We start from the raw sequence: 17,879 nt of genomic DNA on the forward strand, positions 1-17,879 counted from the left end.
ATAAAATATCCATATCCCAGTTGTGTTTCCTTCTTAGTCCAAATGACCAATCCTTTCTAGAAACTGCCAAATTGTCTTCTCCAAAGACGACATCGTCCTCAACTCTGAAACACTTCTAAAGAGCAAATATTTTGCCTTTGAAACACACCTCATTGCACCAGATGGTGCGTATATATATATTTTTAAATGTTCCTGTAGATGAATACTCCCACATACTCCTTACAATAGCACCTTCATCACTGTTCAAATCATTGAGACACACTTAAGGACACACAATTGCAAACTTAGTCACACAAAAGAGTAGCAGAGGAGAGTAATGGAGAACAAACGTTATCCAGCTGCTTAAAACTCCTGTGCTTGTTAACATCCCTAGTAACAGCACTACTCTTTTAGTACTTAATACTTTTACACCAAGGTCTAGAACCCATACAAAATCTATTATACCAAATACAGAGAAGATTTAAAATTGAACATACTTATCCAATAGACTAAAGAATCCTTCTAGATAGTTCAGGTTTTATTAATGTCTAATTCACCCAATTCTTTATTTAAAGCACAAGGTGCTTATTGCTATGCTCTGGGCCACCTGTAACTTCACTACCACTTACTTAGATTATTGTTCAATTATCACTTGTGCAGTGTAACACCAGTGACCGTACTGGATTTTTACCTAGTTTGCAACAGACTGAGGAACAAACAAGGGTGGCCAGATTTGCAGCTGATCCCAATGAAGTTCTATTTGCATGGAATTGTACTGATTTCCTCAGTAAAGAGTGTGGTCCCTAATTTGCCAATGCATCTTCACCCATTACTCAGCAACAATGCCAAGTTTATTTTTTTTTCTCTAATCCATCTCTACATTTTTCCCTGAAGTTCCCACAAATGAAGTATTTTGCTCAGACAGCAACTCCTCCATTATGTAAACCACACCTTAATATTTTTCTCCCTCATTTGTAAGCCTTAGTATGAGAACTGTTTTTTGATGAATCTCTTTACCATAAATTAAGTTTCAAAAATTAAAATTAAACCTCAGGCAGCAACTCCCACAGAAACATGAAATAACCTGAACTACTGTCTTCCTTCATAGTTAGAAAAGTTGTCAACATGAAATAATCGTTCAATCACACACAAAATGGTTGCGACATCATATGAGAAAATTCCCCTACGAAACAGAAGAATTTCTGAGCCCAAAACACCAGTCTGCCAGTCCTTAGCAATATTATTCAGGCCACATAGAAAATGGCCATCAAAGAAACACATTCATTGCTTTCAATACCGCTTACCAGTACTTTATCACTTAAGCAGATTATTCATCTCACAGCCTAATACCTTCTAGTCTGTCTCTCAAATACAGATAAATGCATAAAATCCACACAGAACTGAGTGCATAAGCTCTGGCATGCAGAACTCCATACACTACTGCCATGTCGACTAGAAGTGGATCAAAAATAACAGTGAAAGGGAAAAAGTTCAGTATTTTTTGTTCTATGAGTACTCTGAGGGTGGGAGAGAAATAAGATTGTCAGGTAGCTGCGTATAGCTTTTCAGATTCTCAAGATTTTTTAGCACCTTGAATGCTGCCATAGTTAATTTAGTAAGGATTAACTGAAAAATAGGAATGATTAACAGACAACTGTGATACTTAAAGTCTTACCCATCATCTTTCATTAGTATAATCATCTCTACAAGCTTCCACTAAATAAAGGAAAACTTAGAAAAACCTTCCATCACTATGCATTTTTCTTGTCAGTAACTTCTTAACTGAAGAGCCAGATATAATCTCTAATTTAATCTCTCCTTGTCTAGTTTGTGCTGCCACAGTCCACAGTAATGCTGTTTCAAGATTGAAGATTTTTTTTTTATATTTAGTTACCAAAGGATGTGGGAAAGCACCACATCACAGAACATAGAACAAGAAAGAGCTTTGAAATTGTCATTCCTTTAAGAAGGCTACTGAGTAATAATGCTGGTTAAATTATGCAGGGAACATGGCATTCTCCCACAGACACATTTAATATCTCCTGAGATTTAATGTATTACATAGTAGAATGGAAAACGTGAAGATTGTTTTATAAGATTTCTTTGTAAAAATGCTCCTGGAGATAGTAACAGTTCCATGGAGAAGTAGTTAAGGGTGGAGAGTTTTTCATATATACATATATCAATATCATCAGTATTAAAATGGAAATGAAATTCATAAACAGGCATAAAAATGCATCCAAAAATCTATGATTTGGAGTGTGTAGCTCCTTTGAAAATCCCAGTCCTCAGACCCCAAAGGAGCAGTCCCTTTCTGCAGCACTTTTCAGACAAGGTGCTGCATGTCTTCATTCTGTACTCACATGTGTTGGGTTTTGTTTGTTTTTGTTTTCTTTTTCATCCATGCACTACCATGATGTGAAGCATTCATTCATGCTGAAACATTTCATATAGTTGTTCAGTATACAAAACCCTCTCATCCAAACAAGTGCTGAGCTATGATGGCAGAACTTTTATTTAGTTTGTTTTTCCACAGCAACAGAATATATTTTGGTTTGGTTTGTGTTCTTCCATCTACCCAGGATGGGGAAAAAACTTAAAAGAATATTCTAGGAACAGTGATTTAAAACAGTCTGAAGAAAGCCATGTAAGCCCGAACTAAGACCATGAAACTTCATGGAGGTCAATAAGTATCTTTTCTCTGCATGGAAGCCGAGGCCTTTGTCTCTTCAAAGGATCCCACACAAGGTTTACCAATATTTCCCAGAAATCCAAGTGACTTTTAAAAGATACCTGTTTGTGCATAACATTTGTTTTCTCAAAAGCAGCATTTCTTAAATACTCTAGCCCTTTGCTAAAGCATACAATACATTGTGCAGCATAGTGATCAGTGAGAACCCTGGTCTTGAAAAAAATGGCAAGTTAGAGACGAGCTGTGGGTATTCTGATATGAATATCAACAGAGCTAGAGAGCTAGCAGCAGCTTTTGGAGAGGAAGAGAACAGCAAGATGTAAGGAAGGAAAACAATGCATGGGGGCAATAAAGGAAATCGCAGCTCTGAAGAAAATGGCAAACTTCCGCTAACAGGCAAGCATTCAACCCAAGCAATCTAAACAATTTACATCCCTACTACTGCAGTTACTTAACAGAAGATCTTTTTTCTTGAGAAGGAAGCCCAAGTTAATATAATTCCATTTTGCCCGTATTTATTGAACTCTAACAACATGATTCACAACATTTGAAAAGTCACTAACAAGAGCTGGAAACCTCCCATATGCAGAACGGAACTCAGGTAATTATTATTAGCCATAAATATTGAGAAAACTATGAATTATAATGATATTAGTGGAATAGGACTGATGCAAACAAAGATGTCTAGCTGTGAAGTGCTGGTTGGGTAATATTGATGCAAATAAAGATACTGTACAAATTGAAAAGATAGGCAGGTAGAGACACTTTGTAAGAAAAAAAGACAGATGATAGCACATATAAATGGGTATCTGATACAGTATTTCTTGAAATCAATACATGTTCTGAGCATGCTATGAATTCAGTACCAGATACTAAGAGCAGCAAGACAAAAAGGAAAAATACACCACTAAGAGGAGAATATTGTCATTTATAATGCAATGGGTGAAGGCAAAGTTTACACTTTACAAGACTGAATGCCAAATTCACTTGATCAAGAACACAAGGCAAGCTAAGTACCTATGATCTGCATAAGAGTGAAATTGACAGGTAATTGTTCATTATTGAAACCAAATTGCTCATTACTAAGCATTAGAAATTAAATCTGTTTGCCAAGTCTGTCATTATCCTCAAATTATGTTCATGCGCGTGCATATAAAGAACTGAATTTGTATTTAGGAAGACCTGAAGAAAGAGTTAAGACAAGATGACTTTGATTGACCAGGACATATTTTAACATGAAAAAATGTTAAAGGGATGGAAAAAAAATAATTCCCTTGACGTAAAGTAGTCAGCTATTTTGCTTTCTTTCCGGTATCTCAAAATGATTAAGGCTGATGCAGGTAGAAAGTGTGTTTGAAAGAAATTAAAACATTTACTCAAATTTAATTAGCCCAGTTATTTTTGTACAATCTGGTTTGTCCATGTGCGCATTAAGAAAAGGTTTTTTTTATTAATGTACATCTGTCCAACAGTACAAATCTAAATTGTAGAATACATATGCATCCTTTTCAGCTCTGCTGAAACAGAAGAAAAAGGGAATTATTGATGCATTCAAACAGTGCGCATCTTGCTTTGTAATGTAATCTGTTGTTTTTTTTTTTTTCCTTAACACCTACACAGCTTATGTTCCTAGCTAGTACAGTTTAGAGAATAAATGTGAACCCAGGCTATCTACTTCCAAAGAAGAACTTGTGGGAAGCTGTTTGCAGATTTGCATTTTGTTATTTAAGAACATGGATAGTCAAGTTCGAGCTTTAGCTTCTTCAGGCACTTAAATTAGCTGAAATGATTTTTGTTGTTGTTTCTGGAGGTCATATCTTAATGTCCAATACAGCTACTCTACCTGTTAATATAAACTCCTCTTTCCCTGCAGAGTTTCATAAAGGAGTCAGAAGCTATTAAACCACGTACCGAACAGAAAACATTTTCTTCTGGAAATGAAAACATCTGTTGCACTGACTGTATTCATAATGATCCTACAAACACAAACCAAGAACCAAAGTGATAGCGTGTAAGCCAATAAACCTTTATATTAAGGAAGTTTTGTGGGAATATGCTCAAGTTGTAGAGAACTGAGTCTCTTAAAACTGCAAGTAATCACAAAACACTTCTAAGATGCAAAAGGAGAGCTTGGTCAGCAAAGAAAAGAAAACATGGCTATGATTTGACATTTGCAATTGGCATAGCATAAGTCACCATGTGCAGTAAGAGTATTGCATTCCCTCAGTACCGGCCACAAAAAAAAAACATTAAGGCATACCTTGAATCTTTGAATACTGTTGAACAGAACTACCATTTTTTTTTGTGCACGTACCAAGGAACAGCTAGGTTGGGAGTGGAAGGAGAGGACAAAATACCATGGAAAGAAAGGAAGAAGAGGACAGGCAATCAACTTAGTCGAGTATTTGCTGCAGCTAAAGGAAGAGAATTGTCTGCTGCGCTATTGTGAGAGAACTGGAAGGTTGAGTTGCCCAAGTTCAACTCCTGCAACTATGGGCTCTTATAAATGAGATGCATTTCTCCCAGGTAAATGGAGCATAGCAAGTACTTATGGCCCTCTTCATTTAACTTTGTTTTGCAACAGCTTCTGAGCAGTGTGCATAGGAATTAAGCACCAGTCTTTCCCCACATGGGAAAAGTGATTTTTAAATGATGTTACTTAGAGGTGGCTTATGCAGACAAGTCACAGAATCAGACAGCACTGCCAAAAAATCCCACGTGGGTCTTCTGGGAGCAGGCTGGTATGGATGAGTTTATAGAGGAACAGCAGCTGACAAACTGAACCCAAGCGGGAGGGACACCACCCTGACTAGTAAATGCAACACTTACCAGCCTTCAGTCATCACTGCTTGTTTAAGTAAGGACATGTAGGACAGTCCATTTAGTCTACACTCCCAAGTTCTCCATGATTCCTTCCTGATGCCTGGCATAGTTTCTCAATTTACTTCTACCAGGAACATTTTCAGGTCAATAGCATGCTCACAGCTAGGTGTGTTTTTTTCACCTCCCCACTGTTTAACAGCCCACAGTATCTAAACCATCACCAGGAAGTCTGAGACCAAGAAATCCATTTCAGACAACACCTGTGCAGGGGACAGACTAGCTTTGCGGAACAAGGAGTGGCTGTGAACTGTCATGGCATCCAAGAAATACTTTAGACCTCACTACCACATCTCTTAGATGAGATCTGTTTGAATGCTACACACCATAACAAAAGAAAAATAAACATCTTAATTCCTTAAAATCTCAGTTTCTCTTCTAAGAGAATCGTGCCTCACATGGGCAGGTCACACTGCTTACTGTTTTGCAGGAAAACAGAGTCTGCAGTGATGAAGATGCTTAAAAACGTCCAAACTGGAGAGAATGGAATTGGGTCATATAATCTTGAACCCCACTAATTTGCTCTCCCTTCTCATAATATAGTCCCAATAATTATGTGATGTTAGCAGGCATGTGCTTACAAAGAATAATCATGTAGAAGATAGCTATTTCAAGAATTCCTATGATTTTTCACATTTTTAAAACCCTACTAGATTTCTCAGCACATTTAGGAAGTCTTTTTTATGTAAAGAAGCTAAGAGGAATAAGTGATCTATGCAACAAATTGTACTTCCTGTCCTCTGCTATTGTACATTAGCTGCTATCCGCTTTAAACTTTCCTTGCATCTTGAAAGCAACACAAGGGCAGTGAAACTGCTTTTATGCAACATGTGTGAGTCTAGCATTTTTCTTTTAATTCAAAAAAGATATATTCTTACTGCAGAGCTCCCTCTTCATTTTTCAGTAAACAGAAGTTATAAACATTTTTAGAACGATGCCAGAGCTTTGACTTTAGTATGCCGCTGCTTCTAAATTGGTCAGAAAGCAAGAAGTAAAGTGTGATTACAGCAGTTTAATAGGGATGGACAAAGCCTGTACAAACTAAAAAGAATTTTGGATGTATTTATGTAAATGGTACTCAAAGGGCATCTCTGATGAGGATGAATCTCTATCAATGTATTATTGCTAAAATATGCATTTGACTAAAGCCAAGTTTTAAAACACAAGAACTATTAGAAGCTTTTATGTTATTGGATTTGCTTACAAAACTCATATGTTGAGTTGCTCACGTTCACTGCTTTGCTTCTCTGGTGCTGTCCTACAACCAATAAAGATATGTGCACCTCAACATTCAGAGAAGACAACCACCAACAGCCACACCAGGGTCCTAACTCGTTGCTCCAGCAAGCTTATTCCTACTTGCTTTTTTTTTAAACCCCCTTCAGCAGGGAAGTCTTCTACACTTCCTCCATCACTGCTCAGGTGAGGGAGGAAGTGTAGGGCTTGTCCCCACCTGGGCTCAGGTGCCATACTTTTAAAGCTTCCATATAAATACACACAGGAGATCCTTGTATTACTTGGCACATGACTCAAAGAATTTCATTGAACATACTTGACACCTATTTGACAACTATCCCTTTTCCTCACTCTGAATATAATTTAATTCTCAAAAGCAGCACGCAAGATACATTCCTGAGAAACCCTCCTAACAAGTCTAGTCAAGATCTATGTTTTTCTAATGCTGTTCTCCATTTCCTAACAGCTTCCTGTAGGTTCAGGGTAGAAGAGCCCTTATACTACTTACTGCTGTTTCACAACTTTGTTCTCCTCAATCAATTGCATTCCTCAGTATTAGTACTTCACACAAGTGATAATCCTGTCTCTTGCAAAGACCATATATTTTGTCTGAGAGATTATTCATTTCTTATCAGTTCCATGTAGAGAGCACTTTTATCAGTCACCTTGTAGCAGGATAAAAAATATCTTGTTGGCGGTTGGTCTAGCAAAAGAATTAGAAGAACCACCTCAAAGTGGCAGGTTACTCTGAAGTTTGATCAACTAACACAAATAATACAGACCCAGCTGACTATTTCTGCAACCTTGTGGCTCCATGAATCATAGGAAGCAAAAGATACAATTCCTTTGAGAAGGAAGGCAGGTAAGAGAATACTGCAGATTAAAAAATTGTGCCTTTCAGTGCTGGAAAAAGACTTTCATTACTCCTATGTTGCCAGGGATATTTTTCATTATTTTGAGACCTTTTATAGACCCATACAAGGGAAAAAATTAACACTTAGACTAGATGATATCAAATTTAGCTAATACATGGAGGTACTTGGTAACCATAAGAGTTACCGTGGCATCACAAAATAGAATTAGACTGCTTAAATTTACTTCTGTCAGTAGGTTTTGTTTAACCTACAGTCCACAATAATGCAGTGAAGAGATGGGCCTGAAAAGAGGTTGAAGTCATCCGCTCATAAGAAGTCATTTAATAAAAAGTAAGTTGTGATGGTAGCTGGAGGGAAAATCAAATACAAGAAATGAATTCAGGCTCTACGATCGAACTGCAGTTTCATTGATTAACGTCTGCTAAAATAAACTGCTGGACTGTAGACTCTCCCATTTATTGCCTTCCCTGTGCTTTGGTTGCTATGATATCCTTCTAAAGATACATAGCAATTACTCATGTGGGAGTTGCAGGCAGGCAAAGGACAGGGCAAGCAAAAAATCCCAATTAAAATGGATGATTAACAAATAACCCAAATTTAATTAATCTTGTGCCCATATTGTAAAGCTCTCAGAAAACCTTTGTACCCATCAACAGTAAAAATTCTTATTTTTCCCCATTAATGTAATAATTTTCATGTTCCCTGATTAGGCAGAGCTAAGTATTTCCAGCAGATGCAGAGTCTGGGAAGTATTAAATAAAGTGGAGGTGGAGGCACATTTTGCACAGATGGGCTCAGAAGTAATGAAAAGCTCAGGGTTGTTATTTTAGAGTACTAGAGCACAGACATCCCTAAAAAGTTATGAAAACAGACATAAATTCCCCTTTCTCCCTCTCCATTCAACACCACCCCTACTGCCATTAAACATTACTCCAACCAGTTCTGCCCAGCACCTCCCAAGCCCTCCACACACCTACTAACCTGTCCAGTAGTATGTAGGATATTCCTATCCATCCTGCAAATTAGCCAGCTCTAGGAAAGCAGAGCTGTATAATTCTGTGCTCCCAGGTCCAGTTAACGCTGCTAGCAACAGGAAGGTGCAAACCAAGCTCCCTTGTGCAAATCAACTTATTTATGCGCTAACCCTAATGAGCGATACCTGCAGTAACAGGCATGGGAGGGCTGAATGGCCCTCAGCTGGGGGCACAGGCAGATGATAACAGTGATGTGCAGGTGGAAGGCCCAGTGCCGTTAAGTGCTAGGAAGTTTACTTCAGGTGGTGATGTGAGGAGAGGACATGATTTGTTTCAAATCCTTGAACAGCTTTGCAGCGTGTTTAGGTGAAAAAATAAATAGTAATTTCTACTTGTAAGCAGAGCACTGGAAATCACTAAAAAATAAAACCTCACAGAAGTGGGAAATTAAAATCTCTAAAATATAGATGTGCAGATACCCTGAGATTTTCAGATAGCAGCAGTAGCATTTGGAGAAAAGTATGTCTACACCACCCAGACACACAGCTTCAGCCATTTGCTGGGCACTCTTTTCCGTGTTGCTGGAAAAAAAAAAAAGTTTTTTTCACTAACGCAGTTGAAAATGACTTGTATTTGACCATGTGCCATACCAATGCACTCACAGAAGCAACACTAGCACTTTTCAGACAAGAGACCCAGACTTACAGAAATCTCTGCATTTCCACTTGGCCACCACATAAACATATATAAGTGTGCATATATATGCACATATATATGTGTGTGCTTGTGTGTTGGCACAGCAAGGTGCCATAAAAGTGAAAAAGGGTCACCGTTCTCTTTCCCTGGATGCAATATTATTGTTGCTTTACTTGGGACTATCTGAGGATAGAAGAGAAATAAGGTCTGCAAGGAAAGTTTTATTACAACTGATAATATGGGTGGGAGAAAAAAACTGAGACCCAGCTAAAACCTTGTCTTCAGTTTTGGTATAGGAGCAGTCCCCTTCACGCTAAACATGGCTAAGAAAAAATGTTTATATTAAAGAATTCAGGAAAAGAGATGTTGGGTATTCACAGGAGAGACTAAAACGAGGTGATCAGGACTTTAGTCCATATAAATAGTGTAACTATTTGACCTGCAACATCTTCACATTCTGGTAGCAGGTTAATTCAGTACCCTTGATAACTGAAGATTCATGCGAAAATAATCCAAATTAGCAAACATTGGCTTCTGACTTCTCAAAGCGTTCAGGCAGATTTTAAGCACAGTAACGACACTTTCCAAACCAAGACCTCAGTCCTGCTCTCATCCATGCGCTGTACTCGTCTACTCATGGAGCGACTCACTGGGATACTGCAAAAGAGTACAGCACACACAGCTGTGGGGTTAGACCCCTCCAGAGACAACGACAACAGACTTGAGTGACTGTGAGACAAAGGATGGAGGCAGACAGCAGAAAATATTGCCCACCATCAGCCCTGTTGATGGAAGAGCAATAAGAAACGGAGCTCAGCGGCCTGTAGGGACTTCGGAGACTCATAAAGGATGTTTCTTCATAGGAAATTATTTCACAGGAGGAAGATTGTGAATGAACACAACTGAGACTTGAACTTCCGCTGAAAACTTAAATAAGTAATATTTTTGTTCGTAAGAATGACTTGGGAGTAGCAATACAGAAGTAACTTTAGTACACATTAACTATAACATTGCTGTTCAATCTATGAACCTTTTTGGGGGGTGAATGAAGGCTCCCATACCAACTTACAACAGTGAAATTTGAATCTTGAACACAGTGACAACAAGGGAAGTTTCACTGCTGATTTTAATGCAGCTAGCATTTCACAAAAAGAATTGGATTTATTCCCCATACTATTCATAAGAAAATAAAATAAAATAAAAAATAAAATAAAATAATAATTAAAAAAAACTACTATATTCAGTGTTATACTGATGTGAGAAATGATATAAGAAAATAGTGACACTGAATAACAGTGAAATGATATATATTGCTTCAGTTATATCTGCACATTTTAATGTGTTTTATAACAATTTGTTAGAGCAGCATCTGTTACGAATTTACTAATATGCTTTTCAGGGAGCTGAAGAACCGAGCTCCACCTATTAATCATGAAATACATATCAATGAATAATTTATAAATGGTACCTTTATTCAAAGTGCTGCCAATTAACTAAACAGTCGCTGCATTCATAATTGTATCAGTCACCTCTAAACTTTCAACCTTTATCAAGATTTCAAATACAGAGGCATAGAAAATGAATGAAAAGTAAATTTTTAGCGTAGCAGTGTCACAAGGACACTGATATTCTTTGGCATCACTGACGTTCCCCAGGAAAAGCAGTTCTGAACCCTTTAATGTAAAATACATATATATTTCTATTTCACACCCCACAGCTTTTTAAAGACAATCATAACTGCACACTGTAAATACGGTAAAATAAAATAGGTAGTGTATCTCTACAAAAGAAGTAAAGTGAGGCTAAAAATAATTCTACAAAAGAAGACTACATCCTGAAGCTTTGTGTTTCTATGAATTTCTTCTTCTGCAACTGAGGTAGAAAGCTGTAATTTTTTCCCAGGGCCATGCCCTCTCCCAGTCTTGCAACCGCATAACAAACTGAGCAATTACATTCGCTCTTCTGTCTTCCAGTCCCAATCACCACAGCGAGATGTTTACTTCAAAACCAGTGTAGAAACATTTGTACAGCAAGACAGAAATGCAGGAGGCCTCTCTTTCCTCCTTTTTTTTTTTTTAATTAAAAAGATAAATAATTGCAAGCAGCCACATTAATTCAAGATTAAAACTGCAACTGTAAATCACAAAGGGTCACATTTAATGGTGACATAAACAGAAGTCAAAATTATCTGCATGCATTTTTAATGTAAATTGGGGTTATTTACATGTCCAAAAAGAAAGAAGGATGGTAGCGAATGAAAAAAGGCAATCAACTGTCTCGCCTTAAAGCTTCGTGTTGGTTTCCCTTGCCTTGTACAGAAAAGCCCTCTGGCCTCTCAGCATGGAGGCTGAGCTAACGCCGACTTCCCGATGTGTAAGATGCAGCTGTGATATTTAGCTAATTGAAAAACATGCTTGAAAGTGCATTAGTAAATTTTGAAAAGATTGGGCTATAACAAGGTGTTATTCACACAATCCCTGAATTCAGCCCCCAAAATTTTTAGGTTTTTATTGGCCACATCAGTTTGGCAGCAGTGCAAATTTGAATTTTTTTTTATCCTCCGACTTTTGTAATTAGTTTATTTGGCTTAGTGTGGAACTCCTCCGGTTGCAAAATATTCAGACACATGCAGATCTATAACATTCATTTTGAAAACGTGTATGTTGCAATTTCTTCAATTTCTTTGACTTCCAATAATGTACCGTGGAGGGTGTTGTCATGTGTTTGTATTCCTGTATAATGTTATAGTGCAACATTATAGTTTTATGTGGACACAAGCCCATAATATATATGTATATTTGTGAGTATGTGTTTAGGAATACACACACAAATATGAATACATATCCAAAACAAACATATTTAGTGAAAGATAGTGGTTAGCCTTGGGGATAAGGGGAATGCAATTGTGGCATGTATTATTGTTCTCACAGTATGGAACAATTTATTTTTTTTTTTAAAAAAAAAAAGGATATCAGAGAGGCAACAGCAAAAGCACCCAAAGGAACAACAAATTCTTGAGAACATGAAGAGAAGCCAAAACAGAAGATGCATCTACCTCATCCTGCAATACAACTTCATTTTAGAGGAAAGATATAAATGAAAAGCCAGTGAACGTGTAGATTAGTAATTGAAAATCTCTGTAACTACCCTAGTTATCAAGGGATTTCATCTACTTGTACTCAAAGACATTGTTTTTTTTAAAACCAAGGCAAAATTATAAAAACTATTAGGGAGTACTTTAAGATAATATTTTAAAATATGTAATAAGAATAAAGGAACATCTACGTTTTACAACACCGACCAAACCGCTTCAGTTCTAGAAACTACGGAGGTAATGCATTTTCATGGGGACTTCAGCATCCACGTCATACAGCGATGTAATGCAGCTGTCAGGGTTTTGTCTAACAGGAAGAAGGATACCTCACAGGCATTTCCGAGCTCACCACTGAACGTTGCCAGCAGGGGAGCGCATTACTGCATTATACGTGTTAGGATAATTGTTGACTCAAAAATATCTTCTAATGGCTGCTTTGTAACTTGGAATTTTAAAATAATTTTAATCATTTTCCATATAGACACAAGCAGTAAGAGGAGGAAATCCTCTAAGAAAATGGTTTTAAAATCTTTTCCTATGATTTGCATTTGCACTTTAAATAGCTGAAATTAACAGATGCTGGGACTCTAAGCATTTTTCCCTTAGCTCTTTAGTCATGCAACAGAGGCAAGCCAAATAAGTGAACTAGGTTGAACCTTCACCAAACTAAAGTTAGTAACAGGCCGGAGGCTACAATCATGTCCACTGTCCCTATCAGCAGGCAGCTGATGGATCTGCTAAATGGATGGCATATGAAAACAAAATGAACAAAATCCTGTTTTCATTCTTAAAATCCATTTGCTAAACAAAATAGGTGTTGTGTTCACATCGGTAAAATCCTCACTAGCAGCAGCAATGCTACACATGGTTTGCACGGAAGGAGGAAGGAGATGGTGATGGAGATACCCTGAGGCAATAGGCTGAGCACCCAGTGTTGATACAGGATTCAGCGGGCAGACGATAGCGCTATTTTAAAGCAAGGCTACCAAAAAATGCATTAAGAAAGAGCCCTGATGGGAGGAATCTGTAAAGGCACAAACAGTGATGGAAATGCAAGATGACTGTACAGATCTTTCCTAATTTCTAAAAGGTCCGAGTGTGTTACCTAGGGGTTAAGCACCTGCTAACACTGCTGGTGCTTTGACTGACCCACGGCCACCACCAGGACTGCTGTCCATACCTGTACACTGCTGTTCTTGTGCATTGCTCTTTGTTGCACTCTTTCACCCTCTTCAATTTCTTACTGTCTCCTCATTTGAATTCTTTTCTTTTTTTTTTTTTCTTTTTCTCACTATCTTGTCTGTTCAGCTCTATCGTACAAAGTGCAACAGTATGGAAAGCCGTAAGCCATTCCCTGCCATTCATCTCCTTCTCTACCTATTTGTACCATATAAATATATATTATAATATATTTCTGCATCTTTACTACCTCAAACTGCAGAGATAGATAAAATTAATGAAAACTAGGGAATTAACAAAAACAGAGAAATGCCACCACTTTTTTTTTTTTATTATTCATGAAAATACTTCAGTGAGTATTTTCCCTGCAATCCATCAATAGTGCCTCTTTGCAACGTCCTGTCATTGAAGGATTAAGACACAGTCATCCAGATGATGCTTAATATGATGCCAAAAACCAAATGTGCAGAGGGGAACGATAGTTGTAGTTCTGACAGATGGCACAAGTTTTTGCATTTTTGGATGATTTTTTTTTCTAAATATATGTATATATTTAGTCTAAAGAAGATTAATATTTAAAGAAAATATTTTTTAAAGTAATGTTTTCATGCAAAGAAAAAAAATGTAAAGTAATTAACTTTTGCTTCTGTGATTGACATATTTTGTACAACTACCCAGACCTCTCCTGGGCTGACAGTTTGCTCTTAGTCAGTAAGGACAATGGCATCCTGAAGTTATCATTTCTCATTCATTTCACTGAATGTCATTCTCAGGTAGAAGGGAAATTAAGTGATTAAACAGGAAGAGCACTGAGCTGTCACTGGAAAATTAATATTTTCAAATTAACTTTAGACAAAGGATGCGTAAAATATAAGTTATGTTGATGAAAACAAGCAGTTTCTCTGTAATAAATATGTAAATCAAGCCATTGATCTATCAGTTATTATGACAGTCTAATGTCTCAGAAAAACTTGCTGCAATTCCAAGTCACATCCATGCAATGATGAATACATATGGTAGCAGATCAAGATGGTAATGCACAGCCAAGTACTTAGAATGCTAAAAAAAAAAAAAACAAAACACCTTTTATCAGGTAATTTTTAATATAAACAGCTTCTAAATGCAAGAGCTTTATCTGTCACTGTTAATTAAACCTGTACTTTGTCAACATAGGATAATCCATTTATTATAGTAAAAGCCACTACATTTCAAACCACTCACAAATTACAAACCATAATTGCTAGGATTATTTTATTTCCAAGTGCAGGCAGCAAAGCCACCTTAAGATTCAACAATGGTGAGATAATATTGGAGTGTAACCATAGCTCTATCTCACAGTCCATTGGCTTTAGTATTGGCAGCAGACAAGCTGTAATTTTTCATTTCCTAATTAGATTTAGCCATTAATTTAACTATTCTATCATATTGGTGGGATAAAACGACCCTATTTGTTTGGTCATTTTTTTCCTCATTTCTTTTACTAAATATTGTCTGATAAATGTCAAGAAAAGAAAAGAAAAGAAAAGAAAAGAAAAGAAAAGAAAAGAAAAGAAAAGAAAAGAAAGAAAAGAAAAGAAAAGAAAAGAAAAGAAAAGAAAAGAAAAGAAAAGAAAAGAAAAGAAAAGAAAAGAAAAGAAAAGAAAAGAAAAGAAAAGAAAAGAAAAGAAAAGAAAAGAAAAGAAAAGAAAAGAAAAGAAAAGAAAAGAAAAGAAAAGAAAAGAAAAGAAAAGAAAAGAAAAGAAAAGAAAAGAAAAGAAAAGAAAAGAAAAGAAAAGAAAAGAAAAGAAGGACTTAAATGCACACAAAGACCTTGCCACATCCACTCTCTCCATGTGATTACCTAACTTTTGAGCACCTGACTTCCAAACCCAACCCGTGGCCTCCAAGAAATGTCTTCTGTAAGCACACATGGGGAAATCGGGCACTCTGGGTGGGATTCCCAAAAACTACCAAGAAAAGCTAATGGAGACTGCCGAGGAGATGAGAACACCATAAAGCCCACTGCAGGGTGCAGGTGCCTCACTCGGGGCTGCCGGCACCGGAGGAGGATTCACAGCACTGGCACCCGCTGCGATTTCGGGAGCCGGCAGATGGGCTCCGTGCTGTCGGTGTGATAGTCCCTGTTAGATGCTGCCATTCACAAAGCAGAGCCCCGTTATCAGCTTGGGTGAATGTTTCAAGACCAGTTCAATACCAAGTCAAACAGATTAGCGTAAATCACCTTTAATGCCGGTTCAGGCTACCCCGGCTGTCTCCGGATCGACAGGGAGTAAGAATGGCTGCTTTGGAGGCAGCAATCACTCGCAGGGAAAAGGTAACGAGACAAAAAGGCAGCACGGTGGTTACCTCTTAAATTGCTACAGCCGGTCCCAAAATAATCCCCTACCATTACATTTATGCACCTAAATCATTCTTTTCAAAAAAGTGAGTGAGGGTCATTCCTGTAAAAAAGCATAATAGAAGGAAGCAATACATGTCACTTTTCTTCTGTACACTACTGAGAGAAAGAGGTAAATGTTCCACACCATTCTCAGCATGAGAGAATTCAAACTCCCATCATTTACCCATTTTGTAGAGCTCCAGCCACCTGCTCTGGCCAGAAGCACTCTCTATACTCCATGACTGTGTGAAAAACATCTCAAATGTTCAAATTAACTAGAACGAAAGAGGTGTGTGATCTGGGGGTTAAAGCACCTACTTACAACAAGCAAGAAAGAGGGGTTTGGGGTGCCGATGCCTTTTCTGGGGATGGTTCATGGAGCATGTCACTTAATAGCAGTGTACACCATACTGGGGTGAAGAATTTGGCCTGGATCTCTGCTGACCCAGGCGCCTGCCTTAGTGACTGAACTGCAGACAGACTGTGTCTGTTCAGCCCAGCTCACTTGAGGGGGTTTTTAGCAGAATGGCAGAGATTTAACTGGAATGGACAATGCTCTCCATGCTGAATACCTCAGGCACTCCAGTGGGAAATGGAAGGTATGAATATGATCTCCCTGAGGCTACAGTGAGCCCAGAGTTTCAGTCTTGCAAGCCTGGATGAGTGCTCTATCTACTGAAATATTGTATAAACTTCACAAGTCCTGATTTGGCCATTGTATTCTGTCCAGTCATCACATCAACCATGCTTCAGCTGGGTGGGACTGCTACAGAGATGTAGGCAAACATCGCTTTTCTTGAGGCTCCATGAGCCTTGGGTCTGAGATGAATCTATGTCATACGCATAAAGCAGCATTTTAGGAAAACAAGGACTTCTTCCCAAGACTGGAGAAATAAGTATGAGCCCATTTGGGCTCAGCAAAGGATTTCAAAGAACACTCCTGCACACTTAGAGTCAGATATTTCTTAGTCTCCACTTCACGTGATCGAACCCAATCTTTTTACAAACAGCTCTAGCTGTAATATTTGACTGTTCCCTGTCTTCCTGGGAAAGCTGTAACTTAATGAAAGTATTTGTAAATAGATGCCAAGATCTGAGATACAGCATAGTCATTATAATAAGGTAAATCTAACATCAGGTCTAACAACTGAACAACCCCTTTTAGAGTTGTTTCTTAAATTACTCCTGTAAGTATTTGTACTGTTCTGTCTTTAGCATGAAACAACATCTAAATAAAAATGTACTCAAGAGTTGGTGAATTAGTTTCGGATATCACTAGATCGGTGTCTGGACCTACTAATACAGGGTAAACAAAAAATTCTTAAAGAATTTGCCTTGGTACAAGAAGGAAAAAATGTCTTATATTATGTATTTTCCTGGCATTTTAGAGCTATCCTATTGAGAGGGCACTGACAGTGGCGAGTGCACACACTGCAGCGCTGACAGACACCCTTGGCAACCCATGGGAGATATGTTTGGAAACATGAAATGCAGACCTGAACAAACGATACAAAACTGCCCATCCTGCACACAGAGAAACGCATCTCATAGTGACTTCTCAGTCATATTGTTATTTTTCCCTACTGAGCGTCAACACAAGAATCTCATTCTAAAATCATTGAGATGTATGAGTGAACAAGGTGAGACTTGATACTTATGCCAAAAAAGCCAAGCTCTGAAGCTCCAAGCAACAGATCTGTTACATGTCACTGACACACAGTCCCTTGGTTTCATATAAAACCACAGCTTATGTTAACAATGAGATTTGCTAAACCTGAAAAAAACATGAGAGGGGCTGCTCCGGAGCCTTTGAGACAGAACGAATGACCCTTGAGACAGATAAGCAAATCTTTCTTCTACGTGAGCAAGTACCAGAAGGCTAATTAATCCTTAC

At 37.8% G+C, this 17,879-nt stretch overlaps 1 protein-coding gene across 10 annotated transcripts in view; it reads right to left on the minus strand.

Annotated features, from left to right (window-relative positions):
* Positions 1-17,879, minus strand: part of NLGN1 (neuroligin 1) — a 423,158-nt gene that overhangs the window by 236,647 nt on the left and 168,632 nt on the right. The window contains exon 1 of one of the 10 annotated variants that reach the window (XM_067001991.1): positions 8,644-8,879. The exons of the other annotated variants lie outside the window; for them this stretch is intronic. The gene's annotated coding sequence lies outside the window, so the exon portion shown is untranslated. Of the gene's footprint in view, positions 1-8,643; positions 8,880-17,879 lie in introns of those variants that run through there. 10 annotated transcript variants of the gene reach the window in all.

Source organism: Anser cygnoides, chromosome 9 (genome assembly GCF_040182565.1).
Source record: "Anser cygnoides isolate HZ-2024a breed goose chromosome 9, Taihu_goose_T2T_genome, whole genome shotgun sequence".
In the NCBI taxonomy this organism is placed as follows: Eukaryota; Metazoa; Chordata; class Aves; order Anseriformes; family Anatidae; genus Anser; species Anser cygnoides.